The sequence below is a fragment of the Ammospiza nelsoni genome, chromosome 2 (genome assembly GCF_027579445.1).
Source record: "Ammospiza nelsoni isolate bAmmNel1 chromosome 2, bAmmNel1.pri, whole genome shotgun sequence".
NCBI lineage: Eukaryota > Metazoa > Chordata > Aves > Passeriformes > Passerellidae > Ammospiza > Ammospiza nelsoni.
In genome coordinates, this window is record NC_080634.1 from 74,923,527 (window position 1) to 74,934,707 (window position 11,181).

Consider the following 11,181-nt stretch of genomic DNA (forward strand, 5'->3'; position numbering starts at 1 on the left):
TTCCAGTCTATCACAGATTACATTCAATAGTTGGTCAGTGGTTTAGAAGTAAAACTTTAAAAAATTGGTTTACCAAAAGTCCAATCGTGTTTGAATTAAATAGCTTTCAAAAAGAGTTCTTGCAGAGGTATTTTCAGGCCCTATTATTTAAATTTATTCAGTAATATAATATTTGATGTGTATCTGTAGGTTGAAAAGATATTTGAGAATTTCCAATTGAAATCTGTCAAATGTATACACTAATTTTGAAAATTACACAGCTGTCTAAATAAAACTTATTCGAATACTACCATATTTATAGGAACAATGTTCACTGTCACCATGATATTTATCTACTGTAACTAAGGTTTACATACATGTTGAGACAGAAACATTGACTGAGGGGAACTGTTCCATAAATTTCAAGCCTCAGGCCTTGTATCAAGCTCTAAAACAAACTCAGTTAAAGTTCTTTACTGGAACTGCAAAGTTTCCCAATCTCATTAATGCTACTGTGACTGCGATATGTCACACTTGAGAAATATGGTGCATATTGATACAAAGATTTCGGTCCAATGCTCATTAAAAGCAGGATGGTAACATTAAATAGTTGGCAGTGAAACTAGGAAATCCACAAACTGTGATATTTATAAAGTTAGCAATAGATTTGGAGTCTTTTCTGATTCTCTTAGGCCATTAGTTCATTAAACATCATCATCACAAAACAACTACTTGAACACAGACCACAAACAAACTCTGAACTTGTTATTTTGAATACATTGGATTTAAAAGGAAAGAAACTATGCATGTTAGAAACTTTAGAACTTTTAGAAACTTTAAATGAAGCTGAGACATTCTGTTATAGGGAAAGGGGAGTGTTCCTTTGTTTTGATCAAAATAATAATAAAAGAACAGACTTACAGTAAGGTCAGTGTTAACACTGCTTCCAAAATGCTAGTGAATGTTAACAAAATAGAAGCTGGTGTGAGAGCTGGAATGATTCTATGTACTTTGGGTGATGTTGATGTTGAATGTACATCAAACAATTTGCAAACTTGGTGCATTAAGTAGGGATAATAAAATAATATTAATTCATACATGTAAAAAGTTGATGTCAAGTTAAAACTTTCTGCATGCATTTGATGGTATCAGAATATTTTCTCAGCCTTTGCCTTTCAATGAAAAAGATATTAACACAGAAATAGGAAAATCAAAGGGTTTTTTTACCTTTAATATCTTTTCCACAGAGCTGATTGATTGTATTCAAGATATTTCAGCCTCCAGGCAGTGACATAGGGTAAATCATATTTCCTTCCATTTGCCTCTAGTGTTAATATTTTGAAACAAGTATGATGAAACAGATTCTTGCTGTGGATGTAAATATTCCTCAGAAAGAAAAATTACAAATTTATCTTTTTATTATTACTTGTTTCAGTGTTCTGAGGTTATAGTACCTTGCATTATAAATCAATGAGTATTAATTATGCTTGCCATAGACCTATGTGGGAGAGGTGAATGCGCCTCATCTTACAGAATGAGGGTGTGCTGGTTTAAAACCCAGCTAGAAAATTAAACCCATTTAAGATGCTCCTTTGTTCCCCTGCCCCTTTTGATAATGGAGGAACACTAGAAGAGATTACATGCTTGAATCACAATTACTTGAGAAATCTCAAAACCTACAACAATATTAATAAAAAAAAAAATAAAAAGATACAGAGACTTTTACCCACAAAAGCATATTCATCACTGAACAAACAAAAACACCTCCCAGAGACAATGCCCAGCATGGTTTCCCAGACAAAGGCAAAACCACAACTGGCCCGGGGCTAGGGCTACATCATATTCAGAAAAAATAAGACTCTAATTTTTCTGTGCTTTATTAGTTCTTCAGTGAGAGGATTATAATCATGGTGCTTTGTTAATTTCATACTTCTTTTTAGAATTTTAAATGTGAAAAAAATGTAATAAGAAAAATTGCGGACTCTTACTCTTTCACACGTATTTCAGAAAATAAAATATTTGAGGCTATGATGTTGCCCTTTGTAATCACTGAATCTCTAGTCACTAATGTTTTTTGTTATGCTTTCTTGGTTTTGCTTTGAACAATTTAATCTATTTACAGTTTCCTATTTCTTTCTTTTTTTTTCCAGTCTGTGATTTCACACATTTATTTCTAGATCAATTAATTCAGATCTTAAAATATGGAATGAAAATGTTTTCCCCACAGTAATTGGAGGCTAGCCTTCCACATTTCATTGGTAATCTCTTCATCTATTATGGGAAAATGATGGTAACTACTTTCTTTGTTAGTTATGCCTCTGTAAATGTTTGACACCAAGTTATGGGGTGAATCAGAAATTGTGATTGCTAAAACAGATTTTTTTTTTAATATCAGGATACAGCTACTATGATGTAAGTAACAATAAATAATCTTTGACATTGGTGACAAGAGTGAGATCTGCCTTTATTTTACTACATCAGTATTTTTCATTGTGAAGTGACATCCAGTGTTGTACTAATAGTTCAATTCATTGCTGTAAATTTTAAAGTCTAAAATCTATTTATAGAATTGCCATGAATTACTTATTCACATCAGCATTTAATTTTAAGCAACTAAGCAGCCCTTCAACAACAAACATGAATATTTATACAATTAAATTAAGCATCTGTTTTAAGTGTTTCCTTGCACAAAACAAGTTCTCAACACTACAAAAGATCTCACCCAAATATATACATGTATATACTCACAAAGTACACACCTAAACCAAGCTAGCAGTATATACTTATGGGACACACCTAAGCCAAGCTAGCAGTACCCAACACAAGCATTACATTTACACTGCTCTGCCTAGACTTCATTAGTGACTGTCAGTCAGTCTGCTGAGAGAAATGCTCTCTTTCAGAGTACTATTCACCTGACCTAATTTAGGCATCTATTTTAGGGCAGGATTGATTGTCTTACACAAGTAGCTGTTTTTCTCCATTTGCAGGAATGACAGTGGTGATTAATAGACACAGTAGTTGTCTACATTTGATCAGAATACCACCCAACATATCTCTGTTACAAAGTGAAGTGTGATGCAAGGGGCTGAGAGTAGCTCCAGCTGAGCTCATTCACAGCATGAATAATACAAGTAGCACAGTTAAAGAGGTAGTGTCTATTAGCTGGACCATACAATAAAACTCTAACATGGCTATATGATCTCAAAAATCTGAAGCTTGTTTACTCAGAACAAGCATAATAATTTTCAAAACAATTCTGCAATGTAAAAGTATCACAAAGTATCATACCTCATGCATGAAAATAAACATGAAAAAAAGGTAGATCATAAATAAATGGTTCATTTTCCCATAATATTAGGAGGAAAACTTGAAAGAAACATGCATAAAAAAGCATTTTAAAGCATATTCATTCTGATATAAGTTGTAGTCCTGTATTTCCATGAAAATTCTCCTACTTTAATCTATGTAAGAACAGTTTAGGTTTTTGTTTCAAACCTTTATTTATGAAGATGTATGATTTTGTTCTGCTTCTATATTAGTACAAGCAAAGATGTATGATCAAAGCAGTGGCACATCAACCCTACTTGCTTTAGAAAAAAATATACAACTATATTATTTTACTGTTATTTTGTGGAGGGATAGAATGTAAGAAAATAGTGCAGAAGGCAGTCTCACCCCTGAGGAGTTGCAGCTGCACTAATCACCAAAGATTAGGAACAGCCCTGCCCTTAACAGGCCACAGCTGCGTCCAATAAGAAGATGAGTGCTACAAAAGAGTGGGGTAGCTGGGTGAGGAGAGAGGTGCAGTTTGTTGGTTGTGTTGTGGAGAGGGCTGAAGTTTGTTGTCTGTAGTGAGAAGAAGAAAAAGAAGGAGTCAGCGCTGTGAGGAGGTGACCATGAGAAACTACTGAGACGGTGTGGGAGATTTACCATAAAATGACAGCATTATTTTACAGATATTTTCTTATTTTTCCTATTTCAGATGTTGTTCCATTAAGCATTTACTGAAAAAGTGATAAACAAGAAAATAAGAAAAATAGCATTAGTATTGTAATACTTTTTCAGTCTTCATTGTTAATAATATCTGAAAGACCTTGCAAAATCTGTATTTGTGACAAATGCTAGTTAAAGGACTAAACCTCTATTTCTGCACTTGTTTAAATTACAGACCATTTCACTGAAGGAATAGGAGCTATTTTATATAAACATTGGAGTAACTAATAATGTGGTCAGGTTTCATAGCTAGAGATTTTTTTTCCACAATTATAAAATGTTACTTCAAAGTTGTGAAAATAGTGTTGATGCCTTTGGGATCTATTTTGATGAAATGTTCTTGATGTGAATTGTGGAGGGCAAGTATGACAAGCTCTTTACAAAAAAATTCTATGACATCCGCCTGAGCTGCACTAAGAAAATTCAGCTTGTACTTACTTTCCCTGGAATGATTTGACCTGAGGTACAATCAGATAAAATTGTAGAAGAGGCAGATTCTTCTTCTACTTGCACTTTTCTGAAAATGGACAACTTCCTTTTAAAAGATAATGTAATAAATTGGCTATCTTCTGCCAAAATTAATTCAATTAATAGAACATAGCCACCTGTTGATTACATTAAAATTATAAAAGTCTCAAGGGTAATGAGTCCTAGCTTTAGTACCAGGTAGTTACTGATACTTCATCCATTTCACTTGAACCTGCTCAATGGGGTTTATAAAACATCATGACAAAGGTGTCAAAGGCATTAACGTTTACCCATCATTCTTCAAAGAACAACTTGAGACGGATATCCCTTCCTCTCAAGAGGAATCTTGAAGCTTTTTCCTTCCTCCTGTACTCCAAAAGCTATTAAGTTTGTCAGAAGGAAAGTCACAATGGGTGATCCTATTACAGTAGTTTCCTAAATCAAGAACCCACTACACTGAAGATGACCCTTCAAATCCAAACATAAATCAGAATTTTAAGACAGTCTATAATTGCAGTTTTAAAGTGGATTTTTACTAATTTTTATATGTAAAAGGAAAAATGCAAAACTAGTTATAATCTCTTCTGGGTCAGTGTTCCTTCTAGCCTGTTAAACCTTGGTCAAGGCTCAGAGCTCCAGTCTTTTTGAAGCAATACTTAAATCCACTTTAAATAGCACGGCTTTCTCTAAATCACTGTAGTACGTGCTTTTAGACAGAAAAGGTTTCTGACATTTAGTTATTCTTTCCCTCATGTTTCTTTGGTCAATATTGTTTCTTTGTCAAAATAATTTTAATTTCATCATTCTGCTTTTGTCACAAGTTTAACAGTAATTTTTGTGTGTCTTATAAAACCTATGTTTCACTTTATCACACATATAAAATATAAAATTCCACAATTGCAAAAAATTCTAATAATTTGTGGAGGAATTTTTGTATCTGAATGTTTCAGTAAGCCAAAGATTGACTTTGCTACAGGCTTTATAAATCATGTAGAAGAACTTTACTATTCCTGTGGACTCTGTTATAATCCTTCAAGATGTTTTAAGACTTTGCTAAGATAAAAATAAAATATGAAGGTGAGAGCTCCTTTGCTCCCAGCATGGGTAGTGATCATATTTAGTTAATGCATATTTCTGGGATAGATTTGGAGAAAAAAGACAAACGCAGCTAAATGGGTACCAACACTTGTTGTTTATTCACGAATAATAAAAAAATCTTTCCAAGCATTTGTATTTTTGAAAGAATTTAAGGTGTCTAAGCATAGATTTTGAGCTATGCTAGGATTTCATAGATAACTTCATTTTGTTGACAGATGCAGAATTTAATAGATTGCACAATTACACTGAAAAACAATAGCCCACATTGCCTAAGATCACTGATGCTTAGGCAACTAAAACTTGCACATTTCTTCTATAAATTCAAAAGTATTTCAATTATTTTTTTCACAGCACAGTTTGAGTTTCTGAGATTTACAGCACAATGTTTTTTCATCCTTTTTTTCTTTTTGCTTTTTTTTTTTTTTAAGTAAGTTACCTGTACTTGTGGAATAATGATAAATCACAGAATGGATAATGCTGGAACAAACTTTTGGAGATCATCTAGTGCAAACACTCCGCTCACCCAAGGTCACCTAGAGCAGGTTGTCCAGGGCCGTGCCCAGGCAGGGTTTGAAGACCTACAAGCATTATGATCTCAAATCTTTCTGGATCAGTTCTTTCAGAAGCAGTTAATGTCGAGACACTCTTTGAAGTAAAAAAGTATTTTTCTTATGAGTTCCTGTCACTAGATATTTTGAAGAGCATTCTAGTCACATCTTTTTGCACCCTCTTTCCCAGTACTCATGCTAACTAGTAAGGCCTTCTTTTTTCCAAACTGAACAATCCAAGCTGTCTATCCTTATATGAAAAATGCTCAAATTTCTTAATTGTCTTTGTGGCCTTTTGCTGAACTAACTGCAGCAGCTCTATGCCTCTTCTATGCTGGAGAGCTCAGAAAATGACACAGAAATCCAGATGTCTTTCACCAGTTCTGAGTAGAGGGGAGAAAACAACTTTTGTACTTTCTAGCTGTAGTACAACCAAGGAGGCTTTTGACCTTTCTTTCTGCAAGGACACAAAGGGTAACCTTGAGCAAAGGTGACCTCTGGATAGCTCATTGTCCACCAAGACCCTCAGGTCCTTCTCTTTAGAGTTGCTTCTAGCCAGGCAGCCTGAGCATATGTGTTGCATGGGTATTATTCCTCCCCTGGTGCAGGAATTTGCAATTCTCTTTTATGTACCTAATGAGGTTGCTACTGGCCAATTTCTGCCAACTTGTTGAGTCCCTCGGAAGCTGAGCATAACCATCTGGTGTATCAAGCATTCTTCTTGTTCTTATATCATCTGGAGTGCTGAGCATGCACTCAATCCCAGCATCCAGTCCCTAAAGAAAATACCACTTGGTACTAACCCCGTGATATTGATATCTGGGTTTTACACCTAAAGTACACAGCTGTGATCCTGCTTTTTTCCTTGTTCCCTTCCCTCTGGACCCTCAACAGAACCACTTCATGGTAATTTCAATCAAGCCTGCCTCCAACCTTTGTGTTCCCAACAATTTCTTTCTTGTTTGTAAGTCTGATGTCCAGCAGCCCAGACTCCCCTGTGTCAGGAAGCTATCATAAATGCACTCAAAAAACCTCCTTGATTGCTTGTGCCCTGCTATGTTTTCTCTCCAGCTGATATCAAGCTGGCTCAATTTCCAAATGAAATCAGGCCTACTAACCTGAGGCTATTACTTAATCCTGCAGTGGCTCAACATTTCATTGGGCAAAGCTCCCTCCCCTGTTTCCAGGACACTAAAACTCTTCTACATTTGCAAATCTACAAGTGGAGCAGCTTCTAATATTATATCATGAGCTTCTAGCCTTTACCATGATAGGCAAGTACATTTCCATCCCCAAAAGTACTCACTCTACCACACCTCATTCAGCAGGGATCAGAGTTTAGACCCTTCTTTTAACTGCATGGTCTCAGAGAAGGTCCTACTGATTTCTTTCTGGTGATCCCTTGTGTTGTACAGGCTGCTGAAGTTCTTCTGTAACTCTTTCATTTGATGATACAGATGGTTCTCTACCTAACGCCTGAAGGAAGCAAACTCCCCTCTTGCTGCTCTATCCAGACCTTGTGGTACATCACCTCAATTGCTGAGCAGTTTTCTGCTGTCCTCAGCAAACTTGCTGGCTGCCTTTTTGCATTCTCCAGAAAAATCTGATGTGAAAAATGCCTTGGTTAACTGGGCTCTGTCAAAGACTTACGTTTTCAATAGTTTGAATTTTCAAACAAAAAAAAGGAGAGAGCTTGCTGCTACTGTGATGTGTCTTTTTCAACTAAGTGCTTGCTCTCTGCTTATGAGTTTGGGAATACTTTCTGGATCACAGATTTGTGAGGGAGGTACATTGTTTACTTGTAATTGCTTTGACCTTACTTTGGTACTCTTAAGTCTCAGACATATTAAATACAAGGTGAGAAAGTACATTTGCAATCAGAGGTTACTACCTAGCTTACCTCATTAATTGAGTCACTTTCATGTGTCTGTGTTGCCACAAAAGGGATTTTCCATTCTTTGTTTCTATTTCCATCTCTTAGTTCTCAATATCAGTACTAACATCCGTAGGAGTGCAAAATTAATCAGATAACAGAACTCAGTGGAATGTATTTTTTTTTTTCTCCCAATGGAATAGGAGCAACTAGAAGCAAAGAAAAACTACAGAAGGGTGTGTATTCCTGAGTATTTTAACAATGGTCTTGGTTTATGTCACAGAAATAATGTAACTATAGCCCAAGTGAGCAAATATTTTCCCTTTTTCTTCAAAGTCATTTTTTTCAACTCGTGCTGACTAAACAGCAGTATAAGGATCAGACAAAAGTGCCAACCTATTGAGAAGTCACAGACAATTTATACAAGAAATTTGCTGGCCATTTTAAATCTCTCTGTCATTAAAAGTTCCCAGAGTGACCTAAGAGGACCAATTGAATTTGGGGGTAAATATTAATGCAATGATGAATTGTAAAGTAGGGTCTTCCTATCAACAAAGCTGATCTCAGACTACTATCACGGAACTCTTTTAAGTGCAGAATGTCCTGATCCATATCATGTCTCCTATACTGTTTATTCCTCAGACTTTTATTTTCATTCCAGTTTCCTCCTCCAACATCATGGAGGATGCATGATGAGCGCTTAGCAGTAGCAGGAATTGAGACAGACTTCACAGAGTGTGTTATTTGTTCTCCATCTTCTATCTTCTCCATTCTCTATAAATGTTACTGTGCATGTATTTATTTGTTCACTTTCTTCTCTTGAAGTTTGGAATCATATCCATACAGGAATCAAGTAAAGCCTATTACATTAAAGGGACATAAGAAGACGCATTCCAACATTGTTTGGCTGATGTGAAGAAAATAGAGGGAATTTAAATGCTAACCAGATATACCTAAGGAAATAGTACATCACAAATAGAGATTCTTTAAGAAAGGAGTGAATAATTTTGCAATATAAAGAGATAAAGAGCTGGGCGGTTTGGAGGACCAGCCTCCAAACTCATTGAATTTGAGTTCAAGTCCGTATGCTACTTTTCTAAAAAGTGAGTAAGCAAAAGTCCATTCAAAAAAACCCAGCAAAATTATTTAGATCTCAAACTATGAAAATAGGAATATGCACTACATGCAGGTGTTTCGTATAGGAGACATATTTGATGATGCTAGAATGTCCAGATTAGCATGTGAAATTTCCACATTTGTAAAAATGTTTTTAGATTTCTTAATTCTTACCTAGCTAAAAAAACTACTCAAATTGTCCATTACAGATAAATATGTTCCTAGAAATATAAACCTTGTCTGCCACCTTTACATTTGTTCATTGATATAAATTCGACAATGGACAAAAAATTCATTTGCAAAGTTTACATACCGGTTCAGTTGTTGTCTTTAAACTAAAATTTAGGATCCACATTATTTCAGTTAGAGTAAATGTAGTACCATGATGAACACTTCTGAAATTCTAATTGTTGCAAGAGAAGGTACAATTTTCATGCGTCTATCATAATGGGAGCATATTATATCTGAAATTCACCAACCAGCATTACTAAATAAAATGCATGCTGGCTATTTCTGCTAACTAACTCATCCCCTTTAACACCTGTTGAGAACATGCAGTGAAATGGTCCAAGCTAACAAAACTCTCAAGCTGCATTTTCCATCTGCTTATCACTGTCTTCCAAAGGAGAGCTATTTTTTATTCTGCTAAAGTATCTGAGAATCTAATTCTTCTTTCTGCTTGTTAGAGATTGCACTTTAGAGGAGGATTTTAAGAAGTGAAGACTACACTCATGGGACTGTGTTACTGACAGGTCAAGTAAACTAAGGATCAGTATTGAATGGCGTTGGCAGGACAGAGGGATCAAGGATAAGTCACAAAATGCTGAGCTGTTGGTAGTGGGAAACACTTGGAGAATTCCTGCTGTGGTTTTTTCAACCCTAATTTCTCCCTACTTCACATTAAATCTCTAAGGTTTTAGCTGTCTGTGGAGACAAATGATCATTCATCAGGGAAGAAAGATTCATGGCATGAAGTCCCATGAAACACTGGGGGTTTCTTTTCTTCTGTTGATCTCTGATATTTGAAACAAAAGTCATTTCTAATTTGTCCATTTGTGGTCAGCGTAAAGAAAAATGTAATGGATATAAAGGAAATATATTTGCCAGTATTGATTTATATTTTACTACATGTCATGCCTTAAGACAATTTACAAGAACATTTAAATGAGATTCCTCTGTTGAGTTTGTACTGTTGTTCAGCAAAAATGGCTATTACATGCATTAATTTGAATTTTCTGCACTGTGATTGTGTTGTGCAAGTGTTGAACAAATGCAGATTACTCTATGTTATGATTCCCCCAGACTTTTTAGGGGGTTTTGATAAATTTATCACCAACAAAGCTAAGCTGTAAATACTGTAATTTAGTCTTGAACATTCCCTGCACCAGGCCCTAATAACACCAGTGCTTAAAAAGTGTTATTCTAGAATTGTGTTGATGTATTGAAACCAAAATTATTATATTGATTCCATATTATGGAAAATCTCTAGTTTTGATGTTAAAGACAACTTATTTTTTCAGAAGCCTAAAACTGTTGATACTAAATTAATTTGAAGGGTGTTTTTGTGGGTTTTAGTGAAAAACAAAAAAGTAAAAGGAGAAAGAAAATATGCAGCAGTACTTTCAGATAAGAAATATGATGAAAATCATAAATAATCAAAAGTGGAGCAGTAACTCTGAAATTTAACTGGCTTTGTTGGAAATATCAGACAAATTAAAATGAGACTTACATCCACAAATATTCCTCGACATTTACTTACATTGTATTCCTAGATATCCCCTTGCACCTTGCACTATTTCCCTACATTTTTCACACTGAATATCTCAGCTTAGTTCTGAGGAGATATACAATATATGTTCATGAGATGTGAACCTAGGTCTGTAAATCTAAGAGAAAATTTTTCATTCAGGAGAGAACAAAGTTTTTCAAATCTGAATGAAACTCACACCATTGGGCAGTAACTCTCTTTTTCACATGCTACAGAAGCTTCTGGAATTGCATAAATAAGTCTTATTCATCTTCATGGAAATTTATCTTTAGACATTAATTTAAAGAAATGTAGTGGGTTGGCCTCAGCTGGCTGCCAGGTGCCTACCAAGCAAT